Source organism: Sapajus apella, unplaced genomic scaffold (genome assembly GCF_009761245.1).
Source record: "Sapajus apella isolate SASKATOON/1434 unplaced genomic scaffold, GSC_monkey_1.0 scaffold40, whole genome shotgun sequence".
Classification (NCBI taxonomy): Eukaryota; Metazoa; Chordata; class Mammalia; order Primates; family Cebidae; genus Sapajus; species Sapajus apella.
In genome coordinates, this window is record NW_022436980.1 from 3,655,002 (window position 1) to 3,679,390 (window position 24,389).

A 24,389-nucleotide genomic window follows, 5' to 3' on the forward strand; every position below is an offset into this window, starting at 1 on the left:
ATCACTTCTAGAAATGATTTCTAAGAAAGTAATTAAAGATGCAATCAAGGTTTTATGTTGGGAGAGCATTTTAAAACTCCTTATAATAGTAAAACAGAAGAAAATGAAATGTCCAATTATAGAAGAGCACTTAAACAAATAATGCAACTGTTACAGTATGAAATGTTAAGTATTTATTAGCCATCATTTTTCAGAGACCATTTGAACAAATGTAGAATGCACATAACATTAGGGAAAGATCACTATATAAAATCTTGCCAGTTAAAAAAAGAGAAAAAAATGTATATTTCTAGGAAAAAGTGAAAACATGTATTTAAAAACAGCAATAGTGATTTTCATTGGATGGTTTTTAATTTTCCGTCTCTTATTTTATGCTCTATAAACATTCTCTATGGCTATGTTTTAAAAAGGTAATTTTCAGCAAAACACACACACAACTGACTCAGAAAATATTATAAAATATTCAGCCCATCTACTGACTGAATGATTACTGCAAATATGATACTTTAATAAAGGTACATGAGCATTTAAGAATGTTATTGCTCCAGGCTGGGTGCAGTGGCTCATGCCTGTAATTCCAGCACTTTGGGAGGCCAAGGTGGGTGAATCACAAGGTCAGGAGTTCAAGACCAACCTGAGCAAGCTGGTGAAAGCCTGTCTCTTTAAAAAAAAAAAAAAAAAAAAAAGAATGTTATTGCTCCATTTTTTCCTACAACTGAGGACAGTTAGAAAAAGGTGAAGAGTCCTCCATTGCAGCCACACACCAGTGTGGAAGTCACAGATCTGTAATGCAGAGTCAATCCACACAAGCCATCAGGCAGTCTTGTGAAGAGAAGTCTTCTGTTTGCTGGCACAGAGGAATCATGAGCTACACGAAGGCTCTGACAGCCAACCTCATGCACATTTCACACTTTCCCTCATTTTGCTGGAATTTTAGAGTTATGAATAAAACATTGTGGCTCACACTGTAGTCTGCTACATATATTTGCTTGCAAGTAGGTATCATGGTCCCCATTTTTTTTTAAAGAGGAAACTGAATTTCCTAGGCATTAGGTAACTTTCTCATGCCTACCAGTTTATAAATGTCAAAAGTTAGGACAAATTTTGGCAGCTACAAATTTTGTTACTTTTATACTGTTGTAGTTTATCTACAAGGCTATTAACTCAATCAGGGGAAAATAATTTAGAAAACAAATGCATTATTCTTTGGTTTACATTTCTCAAACTACAAATGCTTTAAATTATGAAACTGATTATAATTAAGGCAAAATGTTGAGAAAATAATTATATTACATTATTCTGTAAAATGTGCTTTTACCCATTTGGAAAAACATTGCTAATAGCTGAGAGAAAGTTTCATCATCCTGCCTAATGGTTAGAATGATCTAGTGAGCCAGCATGGGTGGAAAAGGCTCTTATTAAAAAAAAAAAAAAAAAAAAAAAGGCAGATTCCCATGTTACTGCTCTAGGGATTCTCCTTCAGAAGCTCTGACAGAGATCTGGAATGTGTAGTTTTCACAAATGCCTCAAATGATTCTTATGCTTGGACTGCTTAGGGAAAATATGTTTCTAGGTCAATTGATTTCAATCTGCAGGGATATGTGTCTCCTAGCTTAAAAATGAATGTCTTGTTCAGCAAGTCTAGGGTGTGGCCCAGAAATGAGCATACTGCATGCACACTTCAGATAAGTCCTATAAGGCTGGTCCACAGATTATTGCTTTTTAAGAAACCTGTTCTATGGTGGGGTGCCGTGGCTCAGGCCTGTAATCCCAGCACTTTAGGAGGCCAAGGCAGGAGGATCATTGGAAGTCAAGAGTTCAAGACCAGACTGGCCAAAATGGGTGAAACCCCATCTCTACTAAAAATACAAAAGAATTAGCTGGCTGTGGTGGTGCATGCCTGTAATATCAGCTACTCAGGAAGGTGAGGTATGAGAATTGCTTAAACCCAGGAGACAGAGGTTGCAGTGAGCCAGGATTGCACCATTGTACTCCAACCTGGGCAATAGAGTGAGACTCTGTCTCAAAAAAAAAACTGCTTTATTATAATTTTTATGAAGTATTTGCTATATATGGTATTGAGGGGAATATAAAACTATAAATGCATCCTTCATGGCTGAAGGGATGTAGGGGAGAGGAAACAAAACAACAACGATGCCATTTATAAAAATGAAAACAAAAATTGGTAGAAATGGAATTCACAAAGCAGAGGCGTGAATAGCTAAATAATAGCCCCAAAAAGGGCATGAACCTTAACTTGGTTAATGAAGAAGGTCTATGGTTGATGGGGAAATGAGAGACTTCCAATTTGAGGGGAACAGGAAGAGGAACCAAAATAGGAAAAAGCAAGGAAATAGAATGGGATGGAAAATAAAAGCTTTATTTGGGGTGAAAGCATGGACCCTCAAGACGACATGGCCCCGCCTTAAAGGGCTGGCCAGGGAGAAGTCACTGATAGGACATAATGAATGGTGCTCACCTGTGATAGATAGCAGTGTACACATTGACCTTTCAAAGGTTTAATGATCTTTTATAATAAGTTAGAGTTGATGTATATGAGATAGACAGATTGTTGAGTATTTATTCACCCCAGCTTTTAGTAGCCTTGGTTGATTGATTATAGTTTTGCCTCCTTCCCAAATTGCTCCCTTCAACATGATGTGCCTAAGCCTCCATTAAAAAAAGAGGAAGCTTCATTCAGTTTGCAAATTTTTTAGAGTACGGATTAAAAGTCAGATTTCAGAGCCAGACCTACATATTTTTCAGAAATACAAATTTAAGATAATTTAAGTTATGTAAGACACATCTTATGTACCTTAAAGTTGAACATTAGGGCTATGTGTCAAAATCAAATTTCTCCCCCATCTGCACATCCATTTACACAGGCAAGCAAATAGAAATCCATGGGCAACATTCTAAATCAGTCCTTCTGGTCTACTATGTGAGAAATGTTTATATTAATCTTCTTAGGTCCTTATGATATCTTTCTGCTTCTGATTATTGCAGGATATTTTGATCTGAGAGAAACTCTTTAAGCCTATATGTGTTTGGAGTTTTGTGTAGATTTTTTCCTGTTTTTTTTTTTTTTTCTCTCTCTCAACTTATTTGCTAAACACTTTTAAGGCCATAACCATGAAAGAATATTTACCAGACTGGACCAGTGGTCATTTAACTCTCCAATGATGGCCAGTGTTCCTATTTATGAAGGATATTATGGTTTTATCCTGACCTATGCTTAGAGGCTGAAAAAATGATTATCTTTATAATGTTCACTGTGTATAATGGCCTTGCTCATATAACCAGATACAGATAATTAGCCATGACTATATTAATTAATCTTTCAAAGAGGTAAGAATTATAGTATGCACATTTGTGGAATTAGAAAGATGCATGTTGATTTTAGCTGAATGGGTCAAATAAGTATGCGTGAAGAAAAGGAACAGTTGAGAGCAAAATGTACTGCATACACTAAGGAATCACTTCTCATTTGGTAAGCCAAACTCAGACACGTGTGTGTGTGTGTATGACTTTAGATAACTGAAGACTTAGCTATAAGAGTTATCTGGAGATTCATCATTCTCTGCTATCATATTGTGATATCTTGCTGAATAATAAATGTAAATGCAGTAGAATTTGTTAGAAATGTATTTAACATAAATATAATACAACAGCTAAATAATAAGAGCCTCATAAATATTACTTGGGTACTAAGAAAAGTGAATCCTGGGGTGAAAGGAGATGAAGATTTGCTGGGCTAAATTTTTACCTTTATAATTTCAACCTGTAGACAGTTTCCATCAGCACTCACATCTCTAATTCAAATGTTCTGGGAGATCGCAAGTATAAATCTCTGCCACAACAAGCAGGAGGGAGGACAAGAGGTCTGCATAACATTCCATTTGGGAAGATAGATGGCTTCAGATTGGAATTGGAATACTCAAGCAGCCTAAATCAAAACACACGTTGTCTTTTGAGTCATAATCAGATAAATGGTAGGCGATGACCACAGGGAGGAAAAAGAAAAGTTGTTCAGAAAATAATGTTTATGAATTTAAAATTTTCAGAAAAGATAATGTGAAATATCTATTAAAATCTGTCCCTTACTAATTTACCGTAAGACATTACTGTCCAGCAGTCAAACCAACATATGTAAAAATGTTAGGACCTGAAATGCTTTTGTGACTTGTGAAGATGCCATTTGTTGTTCAAACGTGCACTGAAAAAATACTTAAAATAACTAAGCCTCATTCTAGTATAAGACCTACGACATGTTCATAATAAGCTCTACAGGCCCTGTGGGGCTTTTAGGCAATACAAACACAACTGTTTGAAATGCTTTTTTCTGAACCACTGTTTTTGTGTTCATTTACCCAGTACAGATGTTATGGCTCATTAAGAACCAAATGGTTTGTGTAGGTGGCCATGTTTTCATGGTCAAAACAGCTCATGCAGAGATATAAGTATCCATTTCACTGGTGTTCTCATCCTTGGAATGATAATAGATAGGAATGTATGTAGTTTAACTCATTACCTACTAAAGAACGAAAATATGTATATAAGTAAGGGATATGAAGAAAAGACATAGACTCTGATCTCATTTTAAATGAAGAAACAAGTAGAATTTGACTTTGAATTGTATAATTAGAGGAGAAATTTTCTCCAGAAAAATGGTAACCTTAATCCTTAAAACCAGACCATGCCGTTATTGAGGTAGTTCCAATGCCCTTTCTCAAGTCAGCCTGATAGATATGGCCGAGTTAGCAATTGCCCTAAATCAAGCATCTGGGTCTTCTAACTGGAGGCAATGGTAAAAATTGAGAACCTTTTTATGTGATTCGTGGATTAATGAGAGTTGCAATCTCTATTGCAATCTGAGACCCTTCAACAACTTGGAAGAATGAACCCTGAAAGAAAGCAAAAATGATAGGAAAAGGCGGGGACCATTTTGTGGATAGCTAGACTCTTCTGGGTAAATCTTAGGATAGATCAAATGCAAGTGTTAATAGGAAAGATATACATTTTTCCTATGGCACAAAATATGCATGATGATTTAATGGATCATCAAAATAACACGGGGACACATAAACAATGCACTTGCTTGCCATGGTGATCCTATTTATATTGATTGGGATGTCTAAAATGAAATTTTCTACAGGTGCCCCTTGCATGTATTGTTTTTTGTCATTGTTGTTTGTTTAACTAGCATTAACTGGCTGCCTCCACAAACGTGCATAGCAACTTTACTCTTCACATCCAAGTGATATTAGCTCCTAGGGGTCAGGCATGGTGGCCCACACCTGTAATCCCAACACTTTGAGAGGCCGAGGCTGAGGTGGGAGGATCGCTTGAGGCCAGGAGTTTGAGGCCAGCATAAACAATCTAGGAATACCCCATCTTAAAAAAAAAAACTGGTGCAGTGGCATGAGCCTGTAGTCCTAGTTACTCAGGAGGCTGAGGCAGGGAGGATCACTTGGGCCCAGAAGTTCTAGGTTCCAATGAACTATAATCATGCCAACAAACTCTAGCCTTGGTGATAGAGCAATACCCTGTCTCAAATAAATTAATTAATCAATCAATTAATTAATCAATCAATCAATTAATTAATTAATTATAAAAAGGGGAAAAAAGAGTCGACATGCAACATGAATACTTTCAGGGGTGAGCATGGGATGGTTTGGTCATTTTCTGTCAGCTGCTTCACTGGCAGATTCCCTTTTTCGCTTTGGTTTAGGATTTTCTCAAAAACAATGATTGAAAACGAAAGCACATGAAATGCAAAGAATAGTGCTTTGAGACTTGGTAAGACTTCCTTTTGCATAGACCAGTGGCTAGGAAAAAGATGTTGGAGGTTTTAAACTCGACTATATTCTATACCTCCTCTCCCCTTTCTTACTAGCAATTTGTATCCCACATCTCTTCCTAAGTGCATCTTCTCTTAATGATATTCACCAGTTTTACTCTTCTAGGTTAGAATAGTTCAGTGTATTCATTCTGTAGTTTTGGAACTTGAATACATTTTTCTGCCCTTAACTCATTCTTGAAAATATGGTTTATTTTTAAAAATTCTTTTAAGGCAACCAGTATTTTACACTTAAGTAGTGCTCTTTAGTCATTACTTAATGTATGTGATTTTAATATGCCTGTTTGAGACAGAGAGAGATTAGCATGGTAGGCCCACAACTTTTTCAAGCTTGCTTCCATAAACCAACAGGAAAGGTAAAGTAAGACAGGTCTATGCTAAGAGCGCATAGTAATATAGAGGAAGATATTTCTCCAGCAGCAAATCCAAGGTTTAGGTGCTTGACTCTATCAAAATCTGTTGTTATTTGTTCCTTTAGGAATTTATCCCACTGATCCATTTATGATCAATTAGTCACTGACCCTCACATCATTCTTGTAACATGTCAGCTATTTATGGTGCCGAGATTCCTAGAATGTGTCATGTTCTTTTTAGTAGAGCCTTCACACAGGACTGTTTTTCTGTCTGAAATGCTATTCCCAGCTTCTCTTCATGGGATTGAAACTGAATTTGTGAAAATAATAGAAGTGAGAGAAATCAAACACAACAGACTCCATATTGCTTCCACCCTCACAGGCTGGCTGGCTTTCCTCCTTCCTAGGCATAAGCTAAGCTAACCATGGGAGGAATTTCGTTTACAGTGTTACTTGAAAGCAAGGATAATAATAATTCCTTCCTAAAATGAAAACCCTCCTTGCTCAGGGACTGAAAACTAATGAAAGGCCATGAGATTAGAATAACTGGAAAGACCAGAATTCTGCCGAGATATAGACATGATACTGCTTTGAAGTCAAGTGGCCAAAGGTCACAGATTTATGACTTCCCCCGCTGCTCCCACAGGTAACATCACTATTGTGGAACCTAAGATTGGCCTTTTGAGATTTTTTTTTAGGCTTTTGCATTCTGGCAACCACTGATGCCAGCAGGACACCTGACTCATGAACCAACTGGCTCTGTGGCCCCTCATCCAGAGGCAGACTCAGTGTACCAGGGCCATTTACCACACACCTGTGATTGCATCCCCCACCAGTCAGCAGCACCCATTCCCTGGCCCCCTGCTCATCAAACTATCCTCGAGAAACCCTAAGTTCTCAGCCACTGGGGAGACTGATTTGAGTGATAACTCCAGTTCTTGTACATGGCAAGCCTCACTTTAATGAAATTCTTTCTTTACTATAGTACCACAGTCTCAGTGAACTGATTTTGTCTCTGCAGTGGTCAGATGATGACAGGATCTTTTATAATATTCAAATTCCCACTTAATGATTGTCTCCTCCATCCAGGTCTCCCTTTACTATCTGAGCCAATTAATGTTGCTCCCCATCTGGGCCAGTTAGTGTCTCTCCCCTTATTCTCTATACTAGCATCCTCTTGTTAACTTCATGGCACTCAGATACATTTGCTATTATGCATTTGTAAATTTGTTTTGGATTTTTCATTTGTATGTCCCTCCCCTCCCTACTCCTTGCCTGGAGCATAGTTAGCTGCTTGAAATACTTTGTTTTGTAAACAAATGTACAAAGAAGCTAATTCCTTAACATGCATCACTCTTTCACGAATAACTTTAATTCTGTAGCAGGTAGCCTCAAAAGAATAAAATTAAAATTTTATGCATTGAAAATAGAAATTATTTACTCTTTAGGCATTTGTATGTTATAGTAAAAGTAATAATGAGGATGAAGACTCATACTTAGAAGTGTTTACTGTTTGTCAGAATGTGCTACATAGTTTATTTTATTGAATTCTCATTAACAACAAAATGAAGAATAAAGCAGAAGTGAAGCTTTTGAAGCTTAAGCTGCCAAGTCCTTGCTTGCTCTGCCTTCTTCTAAACCCCAGGAAGGGAGGTTTCTGAGCTGTTTCTGAGCTGTATGCCTATGGCCATTTTGCATGTATGCTTTTATTTTTATTTTTATTTTTTAATAAAGAGACACCTTTCCCCAGTTACATAATCTTCAGACACTATAAAACACGAATTCATTCCTGGAAATACACTTAGAATCCCTGTTTTGTAGATAAAGAAACTGAATCATTGAATTCAAGTTAACAAGAACTAGGAGCAGATAAATAAATGCTCTGGACCCTGATCATATACTCTAGAAATTACGATTTTAGCCGTTATATTGCATGGAAGTATAAACCAAATATAAAATTCTAAGACCCCAACCAACTGAAAGGACCCCCTTAAGCCAAGAGGATCCCAAAGAAACCTGAAAAACTGGTTCAGGCCATGATGGGAAAGGGGACGATGAACAAGCCTCACTAGATTCTCCTCCTTTTGGAGTTTGGCCACAAATGACCATCGTTAACATTAAAATAGAGATCATAAGAGACAAAACAGATTATTTGTAGCAGTAAGATACTCAACTCCAACCTAACTCTGGTATAACATCACATGACGGAAAGCAGGCCCTGAAGGAAATCGAAGTATTTTACCTCAAAATATATTTTCTTTGACATATTTTGAAATGGCCCTGCAAAGCCATCTCCTTGGGAAACATGTAGTCTCCTCTCCTTAGTAGGTCTTTTCCAGAGGGACTGACATCTTTTAAGATCAGATAAGAGACATTTACCATCTATTATCTCTGAAGCCTGTGATTTAGAGGCTTAGTCTATATAACAAGAAGCTTGGCTTTCACAATCCCCATTATTTTAACTCAAGCATTTCTTTATGCTGACTTCAACTCTTTTGGCAAAGCTCAATTCTTTCAACCAATTGCCAATCAGGAAATCTTTGAAGCCACCTATGACCTGGAAGCCCCTTCCCCCATCCCCAGCTTCAAGGTGTTCTGCCATTCTGGACTGAACCAATATATACATATATATATTGACTTATGTCTTTGCCTGTAACTTCTGTCTCTTTAAAATATATAAAACCAAGCTGTAACCCAATCACCTGCACACATGTTCTCAGCACCTCCCTAGGCTGTGTTATGAGCCATGATCATTCATATATGAGGCTGAGAATAAACTTGTTTAAATGCTTTATAGAGTTTGGCATTTTTTGTCAACAGTAGATGGCAAATAGATGCATTTTAGTAAAATATAAGGACAATAAAGACATGGCTAATATTTCTACTGATAAGACTCTTCCTTTAAAAAGAGCTTAGTAATATGGCAGAACGAACTTTAAACTGTTAGAATCAAGAATTGATGTCCACATATTATATTTGCCCAATACTGGCCTCTGTTTCCTGGGACCCCCTAGCTCGGAACTTTGACTCACATTGCTACAGCTTGGCTTTCTTTCATTTAACAGCAAGTCAGCTTCTTGGTTATTTTCCTAAGCTACAAAAGAGGGCAGATAGCTCTGCTTCCTACTGCCTTAAGTCTTCAACTCCTTCAAATTCCTAAACATCTAGGTGATGGCATCCTAGGCAAATGTTGTGTTGTACAACAGCCGTTGTGAGTTCACTGTTGGTTTGCATGATAGAGAGAAACAAACAGAAATCCCACAGAAACAAACAAACAATGCATCGTATGACAAGCTGCCCTCCAAAATGATTTCCCTTTTCTCCAGCAGTAAGATGGGGATAATACCCATACACATCTACCACACTGGATATTTTCAGATAAAAGACACCATAAATATAAAGGGATTTTGGAATTAGAAGAGATATATAAACACAAAAATCATTGTACCCCCAACAAGTGATTGGATGTGCATTAGAAATATCTGCATCTTTATCAAGATACTAGATATTGGCTACAGTAAATGAGCTTGGTTGGACCAGCTGAACTTCTAAAAGGTGATAGTGAGAGTGAAAAATCAGGGTTTTGGTATACTCAGTTTAGATTAATAGATACTTATTATATTTATCTCATAAAATTAATGTATTCAAATTAAATAGGTAACCCTAGCAAACTTACTTAAAATACTGATGCAGGCCAAAAAAGATAGGCAAGAATCTGTGTATAGTTTGCTCACTGTTCATCCTCACTTCTGGAAAGGAGATCCAGAGGCTCATTCATTAATTTTTCCATTCATCCAACAACTATATTTCAGGAGCTAGTGCTATGTGACAGACTTTCTGCCTTGTCCCAGAGACAGAGTAGTGAGCAAAAAGAGCCGCATTCCTTCCATCATGAAAAGTGTAGTTCAAGAGGAAAGCAGACATTAATTAAATAATCATACTAATGAATTAATTATTTCAAATGGAGTTAAGTGCTTTCAAAAAGAGGGAAATGTGGTACTGTAAGAATTGATAGCACAGTACATAATGTAGAGGTTGGGAAAGATTTCCCTAAGGAAATGAATGATCAATTCGAATGCTAATGAACAAGACTTGGCTAGGGGAAGGAGGTGTGGAGGGAGCATTCTAAGCAGGGAAACAACATGGACAACGTGGGACATTACTGTCGTACAAAGATGCCTGGCATTCTTGACATCCTGAGAACTAGAGGGTGTATGGGTTAAGATAAGAATGAAGAGAGAGGCAGAGATGACAGACAGTAAAATACCTCCAAGGCTCTGCCAAAGATTTCAGTCTTTATCATAAGAGAAATGGAAAGGCATTGAATGGTTTAAGGGTTTGGTGATGGTAGGATGAAGGAGTAATCACTTGGTTTGTGATTTAAAATATCTTCTGATTTAGTGGACAAAATGAATTAGATTGAGCCCAGTAAACAAAAGGAGACCAAAAATAAGACTGTTTTAGGCAAGAGGTGACAGTAGCTTAGACTAAGGTATTGGCAGGTCATACAGAGAGAATTTGTCAGACTTCAGGGTTACCTGTGATTTGGTGCTGCGTGGAGGGTGTAGATTTCAGGAGAAGGATTAGGGAAGTTCCCAGACCTCAAACACCTGAAGTCCACCGAGGTACTCATATGATACTATTCTACAAAGAGTGAACATTTACTGATGGACCTGATTTCTTTGCTACCTTGTTTTATAGATTTAATACACAGTTGTGTGCTCTCTCTATGCCAATGTTTGTGACAGTTAAATAAATTTTGGTCCTAGCCTACCAACTGCTTAGTTCCATTGGGCCATCATCTTTAAAGTAGTCTCACCTATGTTCCGATGAAGGTGCACAGAATTCTATTTTGTGTGCACAAGATAGCTATCTATTTCTTCTTCTGGGGGAGCACTTTATTTTCAGAGCAAGACATATCTGTTATGCTTTTCACTGAAAAAACTAAATATGTTCTGATTTTGTAGAAAACTCAGCTACTATTATTGTCTTCAGAAAACTGCCCAATTTTTGTGGTTTATTTTGCAGAAAGGCATAGCTGGATGTAGGAAATGATTATAGAGGTATAATGTGCCCACTATCAAATTCCAGTCCCAGACAGAATTCAAGACACTCACAAAGCAACAGGACTTTTTTATCACTACACCTGATAAGGAAGCAAATTCCCATTTAAGTCTACAAATGCAGGTGTTCCTTGCCTGGTTTTGATTATTTCTAGAAACATAAATAACTGTATTTACTGGGATATTCATGCTTTGCTATGCCTTGCCAGTGATTTGTGTTGATAAGTAAAGATATGCAGTTGGCCATTTGTACCAGATAATTCCTCCTGAATAAGAGTATCTGTTCTTGATATCCAGTATGAAGTGACTGTAATAAGTACAAACTACCATAGGCTACCAATGACAATGAACCAAGTTGTCAAAGACTAGAGTATATTTTATCTTTCCTTGAGAATTACAAATGCTTTTCATAAGAAAAAATATTTTTTATTTACAAACCTGAATTTGTTTGGTGATTTTTGAGGACATATGTATGTGCCTCACAAAAAACAGCTGGCATATGTTGAAATAAATGTCAAAATACATTATTTTATTGCTGTTTTAGCATACATGATTGTTTGCTAAAAAATCATATTTTTTATTTGACAAAACTAACCTTATTATAAATGGAAGATGCTATGATTCCAGATATTTGTTAGATTCAATTCAACAAATACTCAAAATTATTTATGTTATTCAGGGAAGGAGATCTAGGAAAGAACTTTAAAAGAAGTTAGGCCTTTGTACTGAAAGAGCTGCAGTCTAAATGAGACTCACTTAAGTAGCAGTTACGTGAATATTAAGGATGAACTTCACTTCTCTGGCCCCAAAATGAAATATTCGCAAAAGTAAGGCTAACTAAAATGATTCAGATTTCTCAGAAGATTTATTTATGTATATATTAAGGTTTGTGTGTGTGTTGGGGGTATTTTAATATAAATATGCATTTCTAGTGGTGGGACTTAATTGCAACTAGTACAAACTCCCGTTTTAAAGAATATTGTTCAGAGAGCACATGGGCACAGGGAGGGGAACATCATACACTGGGGCCTGTTCAGAGGTGGGGGCCTAGGGGAGGGATAGCATTAGGAGAAATACCGAATGTAGATAAAGGGGTGATGGATGCAGCAAACCACCATGGCACATGTATACCTGTGTAACAAACCTGCACTTTCTACACATGTCCCCCAGAATTTAAAAAAAAAAAAAAGAATATTATTCAATGACCATTTCTGTGTAACAGTATCATAATATCCAGTATAATTTACCATAATTGGCTCTTATTAATATTAGTACATCTATCAGATATAGATATAATAAGATCTGTTTAGATCGAATCCTATAAACAAATGCTTTTATAAGTCACTGTATGCTTATCAGTTATCTTTTATTTGAAGATGTGTATAATATTGAATATTCCCAATGAAATTAGATTTTTGCTAAGTGACATTTTGATGATACTCTGGTACCTGCTTGATCTGTTTTTATCTGTTGGCATTCCTTTCTTTTAAAAAAGAAAGATATCAATTTGATCTTCTGTACCTCCCAAACTTTTGGAGTTATAAGGTGGCCAGGTGTGATCTTTAAATAAGTATTCATTTCTAATGGAATTTGTATTAATTTTCCTGCATGGCATACTTTGATGTAATTAGTTACACATGTCAATACGTAAGTGGAATATCCAGTTAGTTTCAAAATTAGAATAAAGTTGGTATCACCAAAATAAATCACCTACTAATGAAAATGTTTCACGGTTTCAGAGAGTAGATGATTAGTGAAACACATTTCATCAACATAGTGCCAGTTAATTTTTCTTAAACATTACCAGATAGAAAATAAGTCTCTAATTTAAATGAAAAACAAAGGAGCTGAATATTACCTAGCAAATGCTCTGTTGAATCTGTTTTTCCTTTAGCTCAAAAAGAAAAGAAAAGAAAACCTCCAAGGAGAGAATAGTGATTTTTCACTTTTTATGAGGTTAGGATTTTTTTCTGAGTACTCTACAATATTCCCTTCTCTGAGATGCCTTCCACTTGTATTCAAATTAAAAATAATGTTAATAATAAATTATTAACATTGGCTGTGATAAGAAAATTACATGATTATCTTTGCCTTGGAGCAATTTATAAATCCATGAAGTAGATTGTCTTGTCAACAGAATAAAAATGATCAGTTAATGTTTTGTCATCACACTTAAGTGACAGAATATACTTTCTATTCTAAACACTCTTGAAAAATCTCAGTGAAACCAAATAAAATAGCAGCACCAATTTGTCATTTAATAGAATTATATGATAAATAAGTTTGTAGTTGGAAATAAGCTTAGTGCCACAAACATCCCAAACAATGTATTTTGGAAATTTTCATTTTAACTTTAAATATTAATTTTTGTTTTTGTTTTCCTCCATAAGACTCAAAATGAAGTAGCTTAGTTGTTTTAGTTCTTGTTTCACTTTTTTTTAAGTTATTGTTTTTCACTTAACCCAATTCTGATTATTCCTTCTTCCTTCTCTTAACAATCACTTCTCTTTGGTCAGATTCTGGCACACAGTTACATGCATAGTGCCAAAGGAACCATTTTTGGCATTTACAATAAATATTTCCTGTATTCATCTATTCCTTTTTTAAGATTAAAAAAATATTTTTAACAACTTTGGTCTTGCAGGGGCATAAAGGTGTGATACTTTTTCTCACCCATCATTAAGTGGGTTAATGTTCCGCATCCAACACTCCCATAAACTGAACACAAGTTAACAAGAGAAAAGCACGATTAATTTATGAATCAAAATTTTATGTAACACTAGAGCCTTCAGAAATGAAGACCCAAAATTCCAGGGAAAACTGTACATTTATGCTTAGATTCTATGAAGAATGGACAGCTGTGTAGAAATATGATTGGATGAAAGGGTGTATCTAAGGGTAATAAACTAAGAGGGCAAATCCAGCTACGCTTGTCTGGTCAGATTCTTTCTAGCTTCTCTGTTACACTTCTTCCTTCTGGGTATGAGGTACTACCCCCCTTGAATGAGGGTCTTCAAGGGAGAAGGGAGAGAATGCCCTTTTTAGGTTTTCTGCTATGCTTTGGGGAAGAGAAGTTCTAGCTTCTGTAACCTGCCTTGGAGAAAAGAAATACTGATTTCTATGTTTCATTTCCAAGGAGAGAGAGAGGTGGGAGACAGGCCTGGAGAAGATCAGAAAGTCCTCACTTCTGTGGTCTTCCAGTCTCCTTCAGTTTAAAATACTCAGTATGCCAAAGTATCATACTTTGGGGTAGCAGGTTCTAATCCTTGATAGTTGTCTAATATGTTCTATTGTATATACTGCAAACAAACAAAATCCTGACAGACTTAAGATAAAAAATCTGATGTAGAAGAAAGGTATGAAGGAAAGATAAAACTAACAAAGAGGTTATGCAAACAGAAAAATAAAATAAAATCTCAGTGTGATGAAACATTATTAAATGAGAAACTATTTTAAGCCAGAAAGAATATTAGTTTACCTATTAGAAACCTGTTAGGATGTTTTAATATAAATTAAAATTATTAATACCATGAAGCTTACAATACCTGCTTTGAGTTTTTAAAAAATTTATTTAATACTAATGAGAATAAACCTCATACAACAAGAAAGAAATAGGTGGGGAGGTATTCAGAAAATAAATAATAGAAACATTATTTCCCCTCTATTGTGACTTTGTTATCCTTTCACTTATGTGTAAACTACTCCCAAGTCTTTGAGGAGTAGCATCTTCTCAGACACAAAGGATATGCCCAGACCCTGCATCTAGGCCATCAAGGGATGTGGCCTAAGTCCCAGCAGAGAATTTCTCTTCCCACACAGTATCCGTAAGCCAGCCAACATCTGCATGATATATGATTTTACACTTCAGCCTTCTTCTATTTCTCAAACATCTTGTCAGTAATCTTTAACTCAGTGTCTTTATAGTTCATCACCAACAATTGTATATTTTTAACAAAATCTGAACTCAGAACTTAGTATCTTCTAAATCGATCTGATAATTTTCTCCTCTGTCTGTTCAAAAACAAACTGGTTGACACATTTTAATGCATTTATGGAAAGGATAAAATACTTGCAGATACTAAAGGAAACTCATTACTAGGCAACTATCCTAGAACACCAAACCCATGTATTCTTGATAATTAATTTAAATTACCTAAACTTTCCCATATTAATAAAACTTTATTAGCATCATCCATTATTTGTTCTTGTCCCTTATAATTTGTTTTACATTAAGAAATAGGCTTATTAATATTGATATGGTTTGGCTGTTTCTCCACTCAAATCTCATTCTGAATTGTAGCTCCCATAATTCCCACATGTTGTGGGACGAACCTGGTGAGAGATAATTGAATCATGGAGAGGTTTCCCCTATAATGTTCTCTTGGTAGTCAGTAAGTCTCAAGAGATATGATAGCTGGAAAATAAACGTCCCTTTTTGCTTGGCCCTCATTCTCTCTTGCCTGCCACTATGTAAGATGTGCCTTTTGCTATGATTGTAAGGCCTCCCCAGCCACATGGAACGGTGAGTCCATGAAACCTCTTTTTCTTTAGAAATTACCCAGTCTCAGGTTTATCTTTATCAGCAGTGTGAAAATGGACTAATACAAATGTTAACCTTATGAACTAGCCCATTTTGCAAAACAGGCCTATTGTTATGTATTTCCTGATGCAGTTAAATTCAACATTAACCAGTTAAGTGAGCATGTATACACTTTGGACTTCAAGAAATCAGGCTAAGTTGCTGATGTGGGCAAGTCATATAGTCAGCTCATAAAGTCTTAATTAAACAAGCATTGTGACTTTTAAAATTCTAGTATGCTAAAATCTACAGCATCTTTTAGGAACTTTTAAAATACTCAGCTGAGTCTTAGCACCTCATTTAGCAACCATTGACTTAGGCCAGTGATTTGGATGGATAGTGTTTGGATTCAATTACTTTGATATAAGGAAACAAATAGAAATCAGGTTAATTTTTATATTGCGTAAGTTGGGATGCTTTTTTTAATTTAGAAAAAGGGATGGGAACAACCTATGATCAACTCCATTTGGTAGACTTTCAGATGCCATGGCTTTTACATAGTAAAGAGTAATTTTGTCTCTAGAATCACCTCCATGCCTGGGAACAATGGCCTCATCATTCATAGCACCCGTAACATCCTTCTAAAAGAAGATCCCTGGAGTGAAACACTGTCATGGTTTTCATAAAATCCTGTCCAGTAATAGCAGAATAAGTAAGGAACTTATGAATATAACAAACTGTTGGGTGTGAATTGAACTAAATTATTTACAAGTGTACAGGAAAATACTTGGTTGTAAGATCAAACTGACCAAGTTCAAGTTTCAGTTCCTCTCCTTCCTAGTTACATGCTGAGAAAATTACTGGACATCTATGGCCCTTAGAGTATCTTTTACTGTGCAATTGGGTTAATCAGACCTCAGAAATATTGTTTAAGGATTAATATAATGGCAGATGGTCTCAGTAATATCACAGGCACCCAAAATCACAGCTTTTGAGGTTAGCAGTGTAAGCAGTAAGGGGAGACATTTTAAATTCTATCACAACGTTTTTTGGTAGTGAAAAAAAGAAACAAAAACAAACCTCACATTCAGCTGTGTACTCAGAGATTCGGTGAGATAAAACAGAAAGTATGCTAATCATTTACACCGTTGAGAACTTGGGGATCATGTACCAATGGAGGCAAATTAGAGGTTAGTATTGCAAATAACCATCTTGATAAATAGAATGTGGGCCTGAAATCAATAAAATGGGATTCAAAGAAAACAAATATAAACTGCACAAACAATTGTTCCACAGGGATGGAGATATAAGCTATAATGAAAGATAAATTGACAATAAGTCAACAATATGATGGTGCCATATAAAATCCTAGACACTGCTTTGGGGTATACCAATAGGGAGAACATGGATAAAATGAGAGGTAATTATTTTGTTCTACAATCACACGTTAGTCCTCAATTGGATAACTGTGTTTAGTATTTGTTCCTCAGTTGAAAAAGAATCATAGATAAGTTTAAATCAGTTCAGAAGAGAGCAACAAAAATGATAAAAGCCCTGGAAAATGAGATCTATAAGGAAACATTAAGGGAACTAGGCATACTCAAGACAGAAGGAAAGATAACAGAGAAGCAGAGTAACTGTTTTCATTGAGGAAAGAAATAGTACAAATGAGAGAAGGGATCGTGATTCCCACCAGATACCTGGAGCTGAGTGCATTGGGCTTGAACTACAATAGATACAGCTTAGTTTAAATATTAAAGACAACTTTGTGAATAAAGAGTAGTTTAACATGGAAATCAGTTACCTTTGGTGATTATGAAACCTGGTTAATAAATCATTTTGAAGTGTCAAACTTGGAAATATTATTTTGTAGTTTTTAAACAGTGGCAAGGAGATGACTCAGCTCATACCCAACCCTGTTTATACTAATCAGAGCTCTACAAATATGTCTATTTTATTCCTCCCCTGACATAATTATAGATATAATCATAATCAATCTGCTTTTTTAGAAAGGGGTTCTTTATTATTTAAATATGTTATTTTGTTAGATATTTTGTCATGATTTGTGTGGTAGTATGTCTTTTTGCCTTCAATATTATTCCATTTTTTATTCTTCATATTCTTCTTAGATTCTGATATACTTCTTTTTGCCGTCATAAGTGATTTAAAGCCATAATGATACTATGTGACATGAATGCACTTTCTGACTCAAAAACTGTATGACAATGCTTGCTTGTATTTTATAACTTCTTGGTTTGGCAGGTTCAGTAAATTAAGGTAGATGAAGTATTCATTAGGGGAAGACAGTGGACTTCCAAAGGCAAGACAATCAATCCTTTTGTATTCACCTTAATTATACTTATGACTGCCATAGAACTAAATAAGCACAGCCATTTATTATGTGAACTTAGACACTGTTTTACCAAGATGAATTCAGTCACTTTTTTTTCATAAAATGAGGATAAAACCAGAACTACGAAGAATAAATGAGACTATTTATGCAGAGTTCCTGGTATACAGTAGGTATTTAATAAACAAATCGTCCCTCTGTTTGCCCTCCTTAAACAGTATCTTAAATGGCACTTCTCTGCACAAACTCAGTAGTAGCCCTCTGTACCCTAAATAAATTTCAGTCTCAATGGAGCTGCATTCAAGGCCTCTAGCTGTATTCTTCCTTTCCAGTCTTAGTTCGATTGCTTCTTGGTTGAATAGGTGTTGAATTGCCAGCAGATGGGACCATACGTGAAACAGTAAAAACCTAAAACTATCCAGAGAGCAGGTTATTAAACAATGGCCAACAGGAAAACAGGGAGTTGTATATACAGATGGCACAGGGGATGTGTAGACACAAGATTTAGGGGTTATTTATCAATCTTTATTTTTTTCTGTCAGAATGTTTATACACATTAAGTTAAAGATATTAACTTCAGTATTCCACCTAGCTTTTTCAATGAACACCACAAACAGTAACAATGAAAGGTTAATTTCAGATCGTAAGTTTTACAAGATTTCAGTACTAATGTCACTGATAGGTAAAATTGATGTTTTAACTTCATCTCGCAACTCAAATCTCATTTTCCAGCAGATGTTAACTGACTGCCTCAGTGGCTCTGTTTCCCATGCTTACAAGGACCATTTCCTACTCTCACTATGACTGCTAAGAAAGGTATCCTGATGCTGAAAACTCTGATAACACAGAATGGGGTCAGTCCTACTCACCTCAAAGGATAGATTGAAACACCGAGAAGTCAGTTAAGTTATTTGAGAGCTGGGTTATGTCTTTAAAACAGGAAAAACATCTTTAGGGGAGATAGGAGAAGTGGGAGGGGAGACAGGGAAGGGGAATAATTAGAAAAATAGATCCCTTTCTGCCTGGACAAATGACAATGGCCTATTTGCTGATCATTCTGCTTCCACTTTACCCAACTGTATTCTGTCCTTAGCAAAACATCCAGAGTTATTAGTCTATCCTTCTGTAGCCCTAAATATTTCACTTCTCTGTAAACAATTCCAAATTCTTAACTATAGCCTAAAATTTCTTTATTATTTAGATCCTATACATTCAAATTTATTTAAAAACACACCCCTCATTGCTGCCAAAATTCAGCATATGTTGCCTAAACGTCAATTCCTCAAACACACAAAGCTCTTCCCAGAGACAATGTGCTTTTTATATTTTCACCTGGAATGCTTTCTGCTGGCCTTTGCATGCTATCTCCTTTTTATCAGTTTAGACTCAGATTAGACATTACTTTCTGAAAGCATCCTTTTTTTTTTCTTAACCTTTCTCTCCAGGTATGTTTTTTCTCTTAATCTCTAACACAGTATAAAAATGTCTACCTTCATAGTACTCCTTTTAATTAAGTTAAATATTTATTGATTGGTTTATCTCTTTATCATCTGCCTCTTCAACCAGTTTGTAAACTCTGTAAGAACAAGGTATAAGTTTTCAGTTGCACTATTACATTCTAGGTGTCATGTATAGTACCTGGCTATAGATGGAAACATAAAATATATGTCTAGATGACTAAATGAATCTCTGAAATTCTTATCCTCACATCCAAGCCCTTGGTCTCTAGTTTATGTGGTATGCCTGAACTAGTATTAATTGGCTATTAAGGTGTTTACTTTTTTTTGACACTGGGCTTTGTCACATTTTATTTCATTAGTCTTTCTCTAATACAGTTGGCCAAATTAAGAGGAAGAAACAAACTTGATGTCTCATCTTGTTTTAAAAATCCTTCACCCACTAATTAAGTACCTATTTCTTCACTGTAGGACTTTCAACTTATCTGTGAAGTGGAAGTGACTCACATGACCTAGATTCAGTAAATAATTCAAATTATCCATTTAAAAAAATTATGCAAGCTACCAGTTGCATCACTTTTCCAGGTTTTTTTTCTGATGGCTCATCATTTGCAAATGTACAGTAACCATAAGAGATGCAATTTGTTCTGCAATAAGAAGAAATTCTCACTAGAAACCCTCAAATTCTGCTGAAGGTTATAAAACCATTTCATAGCAGTGCTAATAATGAACTGATGCTGTGGAAGCTTCTGGTCCTTATTACTTGAAAAGGCTTATGAAACTTGAAGAAAGATATTTGCAAATAATTTATCAGCTTGTTTTCTTATCATTTTTCAGTTCAGACACAAACACTTCTTATTCTTATATTATTCTGTCTAAATAGAAATGTGCAGTATAAACAAGCAAAACACAAGACCAGCAAGATGCTCAGATAATTCTTGGTATACGAGGTGGTAAGGTATGGGTAGTAGAAAATAAAAGCATATTTTACTCATTATATATAGCATCTGAGAACTAAAATGTGTTAAATAGTGAGTATTTGTTAAATTTAAAAAATCATATATATGACTTATGTAAGTTCTAAGTAAAGGTGTATAGCAGAAATTTTAGTAGCACTTAGTAAATATTTGAATATTTTTTTGATTATGATTTTTTAAAGTATGAATCTTAATATTAATCTTATGAAACATAATCATGGATTTTGCTGGAATTTTTATATGCTAAGAGTTTAGTTTGTTTTTAGATCCAGCCTAAATTCCTCTAGGCCTTGAGGCGCGTTCATTTATTTTAGAGAGTTTATCTTCTTATGAAGTGTAAAAAGTATTTTTATTGATCCCTTGTGATGTCATATTCCTTATTCAGTATGAAACAGTAAATACTATTTTTGTGATTTAAGTATGCCATTTCTTATACAAAAAAAGCATGATTCTGCTCTGTAATTTACTTCTGACATCAAAACCTGGAATGTTAAATCAGTACTTTTGTTTGAACATGATAAGAACTTATTGGAGTTTTAAACTCTCGCCAGCCTGTATATGTAATTGTACATTTTCTTAGCCCTGGATTGTGGTAAGCATTTGATGGAATATACAACATGTCATTCAGGACATTGTATAGTGGTGATTTGTTCACCAAACGATAATAGTAATATGAATATTGGTATATATTTGCATGTACAATTTTTTCTACATATGTTGCATATATACAAAAAAGCTGGCTTAAGTATTCTCTGGATTATAGAAATGAAGAAATAGAGGAAAAGGAATTGCTAAGAACTCTCAAATCGTGTAGAAACATAGTCAAAGTGATTAAACTAGAGTTTTTTTGTTCATTTTTAAACCATTGTCTCTTATCTGGCATGAAGACAGTTCAATTCCTTGTATCTTTTATTTAAAATATGCGTAATTATGTATAAACTATGCTGCTATAAGAATGATAGAATTGGGAACTTGGCTAAAATGTATAATATTTAATATTTTATACTCTTCTCATACATGATAGTTTGCAGTAGAACTAGGACTATAATGTCTAGGATTGAGACTAACTTGAGTATGAGAGAACACGGATGCATTTGTAGTTAAATAGTAAACCTACTGTATTCAAGTGTAAAATAAAATAGAAAAAAGTAAAGCCAATTTATTAAAAATGAGTGAGTCTCTATAAACCAACTGATTGAACACAAGGGTCACCACTTGTTTAAAACTGCTAGAAATAGGTGTATTTCCTTTACTCTGTTTAGACTCATTGGATTCAGCGATGAAAAATTTAAGCTAAAATAGCATTTGCATGAGAAATCACCAGAAATGAAGAGATAATAATGGCCAGTCACCACTGTCAATAATAATTATTCATATTTATTATTTCTGCAGCACAATGTATTAGCAAAGTGCTTTATAAACAGTTACAACTCCTTTTGTCTGTAAGAGACCTTAGAAGTCCTCAATTCCCTCCTCAGTGCATGAGGCATGAGTGGTCACAGTGCTGGGCAGGTGTCAGTAACATAGACAGAACAGTTAAGTCCTGCAATGGTTTGGCTGAGTCCCCACCCAAATCTTATTTTGAATTGTAATCCCCATAATCCCCACATGTCTAGGGAGAGACCTGGTGAGAGGTGACTGGATCATGGGTGCAGTTTCCCCATGCTGTTCTTGTGATAGTGAGTGAGTTCTCAGGAGATCCTATTGTTTTATCAGGAACTCTTACCCCTTCGCTCCTCATTGCTCTCTCTCCTGCAGCAGCCACGTGAGAAGGTCCCAGCTTGCTTCCCCTTTGCCTTCTGCCATGATTGTAAGTTTCCTGAGGCCTTCCCAGCCATGTAGAAATATGAGTTAATTAAACATCTTTCCTTTATAAATTACACAATCTCAGGTAGTATTTTTATAGCAGTGTGAGAGCGGACTAATACAAGTCCCAATCAGAATGTCAGGACTTTTCATCCATTGCTGAAAAAACAATACCTTACAGACTGGGAAGGAAATAAAAAGCCCTACTAAACATTATTAAGGCAATGATCCCTGGTGGTGGTGATGAAGAAGGCAAAGAAAAATAAGAAGAGCAGGAACCAGAAAAAAAAAAAGTGAGATTTTTTTTTTTTTTAATAAAAGCATGGAAGCCAGACAGTTACAGAATAAAAGTTCAGATGAGAACAAATATCCCATCAAAGGTATGTACCTAATGAAAAAAGAGAATCAAGTAGCAACACCCTCCCACAAAAAAAGCTGGAAAATATATTTGTACAATAAGTCAGATGATACATAATGCTTGCAAAAAGATATTCTTCTGGCTAGGTACTGTGGCTCATGCCTGTAATCTTAGCATTTTGGAAGGCTGAGGCAAAAGGATCCCTTGAGGTCAGGAGTTCAAGACCAGCCTGAGCAGCATAGGGAGACTGTGTTTCTACAAAAAAAATTTTTTTTTAATTAGCTGGGCATGATGGTGTGCACTGGTAGTCCCAGCCATCCAGGAGACTGAGATGGGTGGATCACTTGAGCCTGGGAGGTTAAGGCTTCAGTGAGCTATGATTGCAACACTGCACTCCAGGCTGGGCAAGAGAGTGACACACCATCTCTAACAAAAAAGAAAACAAAACAAAACAAAAAGAAATCCTTCCAAAAATGGCTAAAAAGTTTTTACATACTTGTGTCCAAGTTGTCAGCTATTCATTAGGAAGCACAGGAGAATCTTAAAAAAATAATGAGGAACCTATATCTTTCTCTTGTCTAAGGAAATCAGCTAGCATTGTCTTCCTAAACAATTACTAAGATGTGTTACAATAAGTTAAAATAAAATGTGTTTAAATTTCACATGTGTATTATTCCATTCTCACACTGCTGAAAAAATACCTGAGCCTTGGTAAGTTATAAAGAAAAGAGGTTTAATTGACTCACAGTCCCGCATGGCTGGGGAGGCCTCAGGAAACATAACCATGGAGGAAGGTGAAAGGGAAGAGAGGCAACTTCTCCACAGGGTGGAAGGAGAAAAACTAAGTAAAGGGGAAAAAGCCCCTGATAAAACCATCAGATCTTGTGAGAACTCAGTTACTATCATGAGAACCACATGAGGGTAACCACTCTCATGATTCAATTACCGCCCATTGGGTCCCTCCAAGGACACAGAGGGATTATGGGAACTACAATTCAAGATGAGATTTGGGTGGGGACACAACCAAACCATTATCAATGGTACATTTGAATTTTTCTTTCATCAGTAGGATTTATGTTTTAAAAAACTTCCTACTCTCATATAAATAAATAAGAGTATAAAATTATATGAAATTAACTGCCTTCACCATGAGCAGATGAAACAGGATCATCTTGGTGACATGAACTGGACCATCAAGAAAAATTGGGTTTCAGTTCTGCTTGGGGTACTTCTTAGTTTTATGACCATCAGTAAGAAAACACTTTTGGGTCTCAGTTTGCCCATCCTTAGAAGAGATGACCTCTAAAATTCTTTCTGCTCTGATATGCCTTTCTTCTCTTACACTCATCTACACTAGTTATTAACCTGCTTTTGTCTTCAGGTATAAAAAAATTTGCATGTTTGCCTCTTCAGTTTAAATTCTGTACCTTCTACATAACAAGTAAATATAATAAGCACACATGTATTTGAACTTATAAAATTCCAAACACTTCATGTGTAACTCAAGTTTTGCTTAAAGTGGTATGTGAAATAATTTGAAATAGGACATGACAGAGCATGGTATCACATAGCACTGAAGCACATGGTGAAAAAGCTATTCTCTTTTCACATCTCTTCAACCATTTGATTACACCAAGAGGAGTCTT

The 24,389-nt window shown here is 35.7% G+C and overlaps 1 long non-coding RNA gene across 1 annotated transcript; it reads right to left on the minus strand.

The window, feature by feature from the left end:
• Positions 1-646: 646 nt before the first annotated feature.
• On the minus strand, positions 647-23,778 carry LOC116565587. Its single transcript, XR_004275520.1, has 3 exons — positions 23,670-23,778; positions 5,875-5,879; positions 647-660 (listed from the first exon to the last, which is right to left on the minus strand). It is a non-coding gene; the product is annotated as an uncharacterized LOC116565587 (long non-coding RNA).
• Between the last annotated feature and the right edge of the window lie 611 nt (positions 23,779-24,389).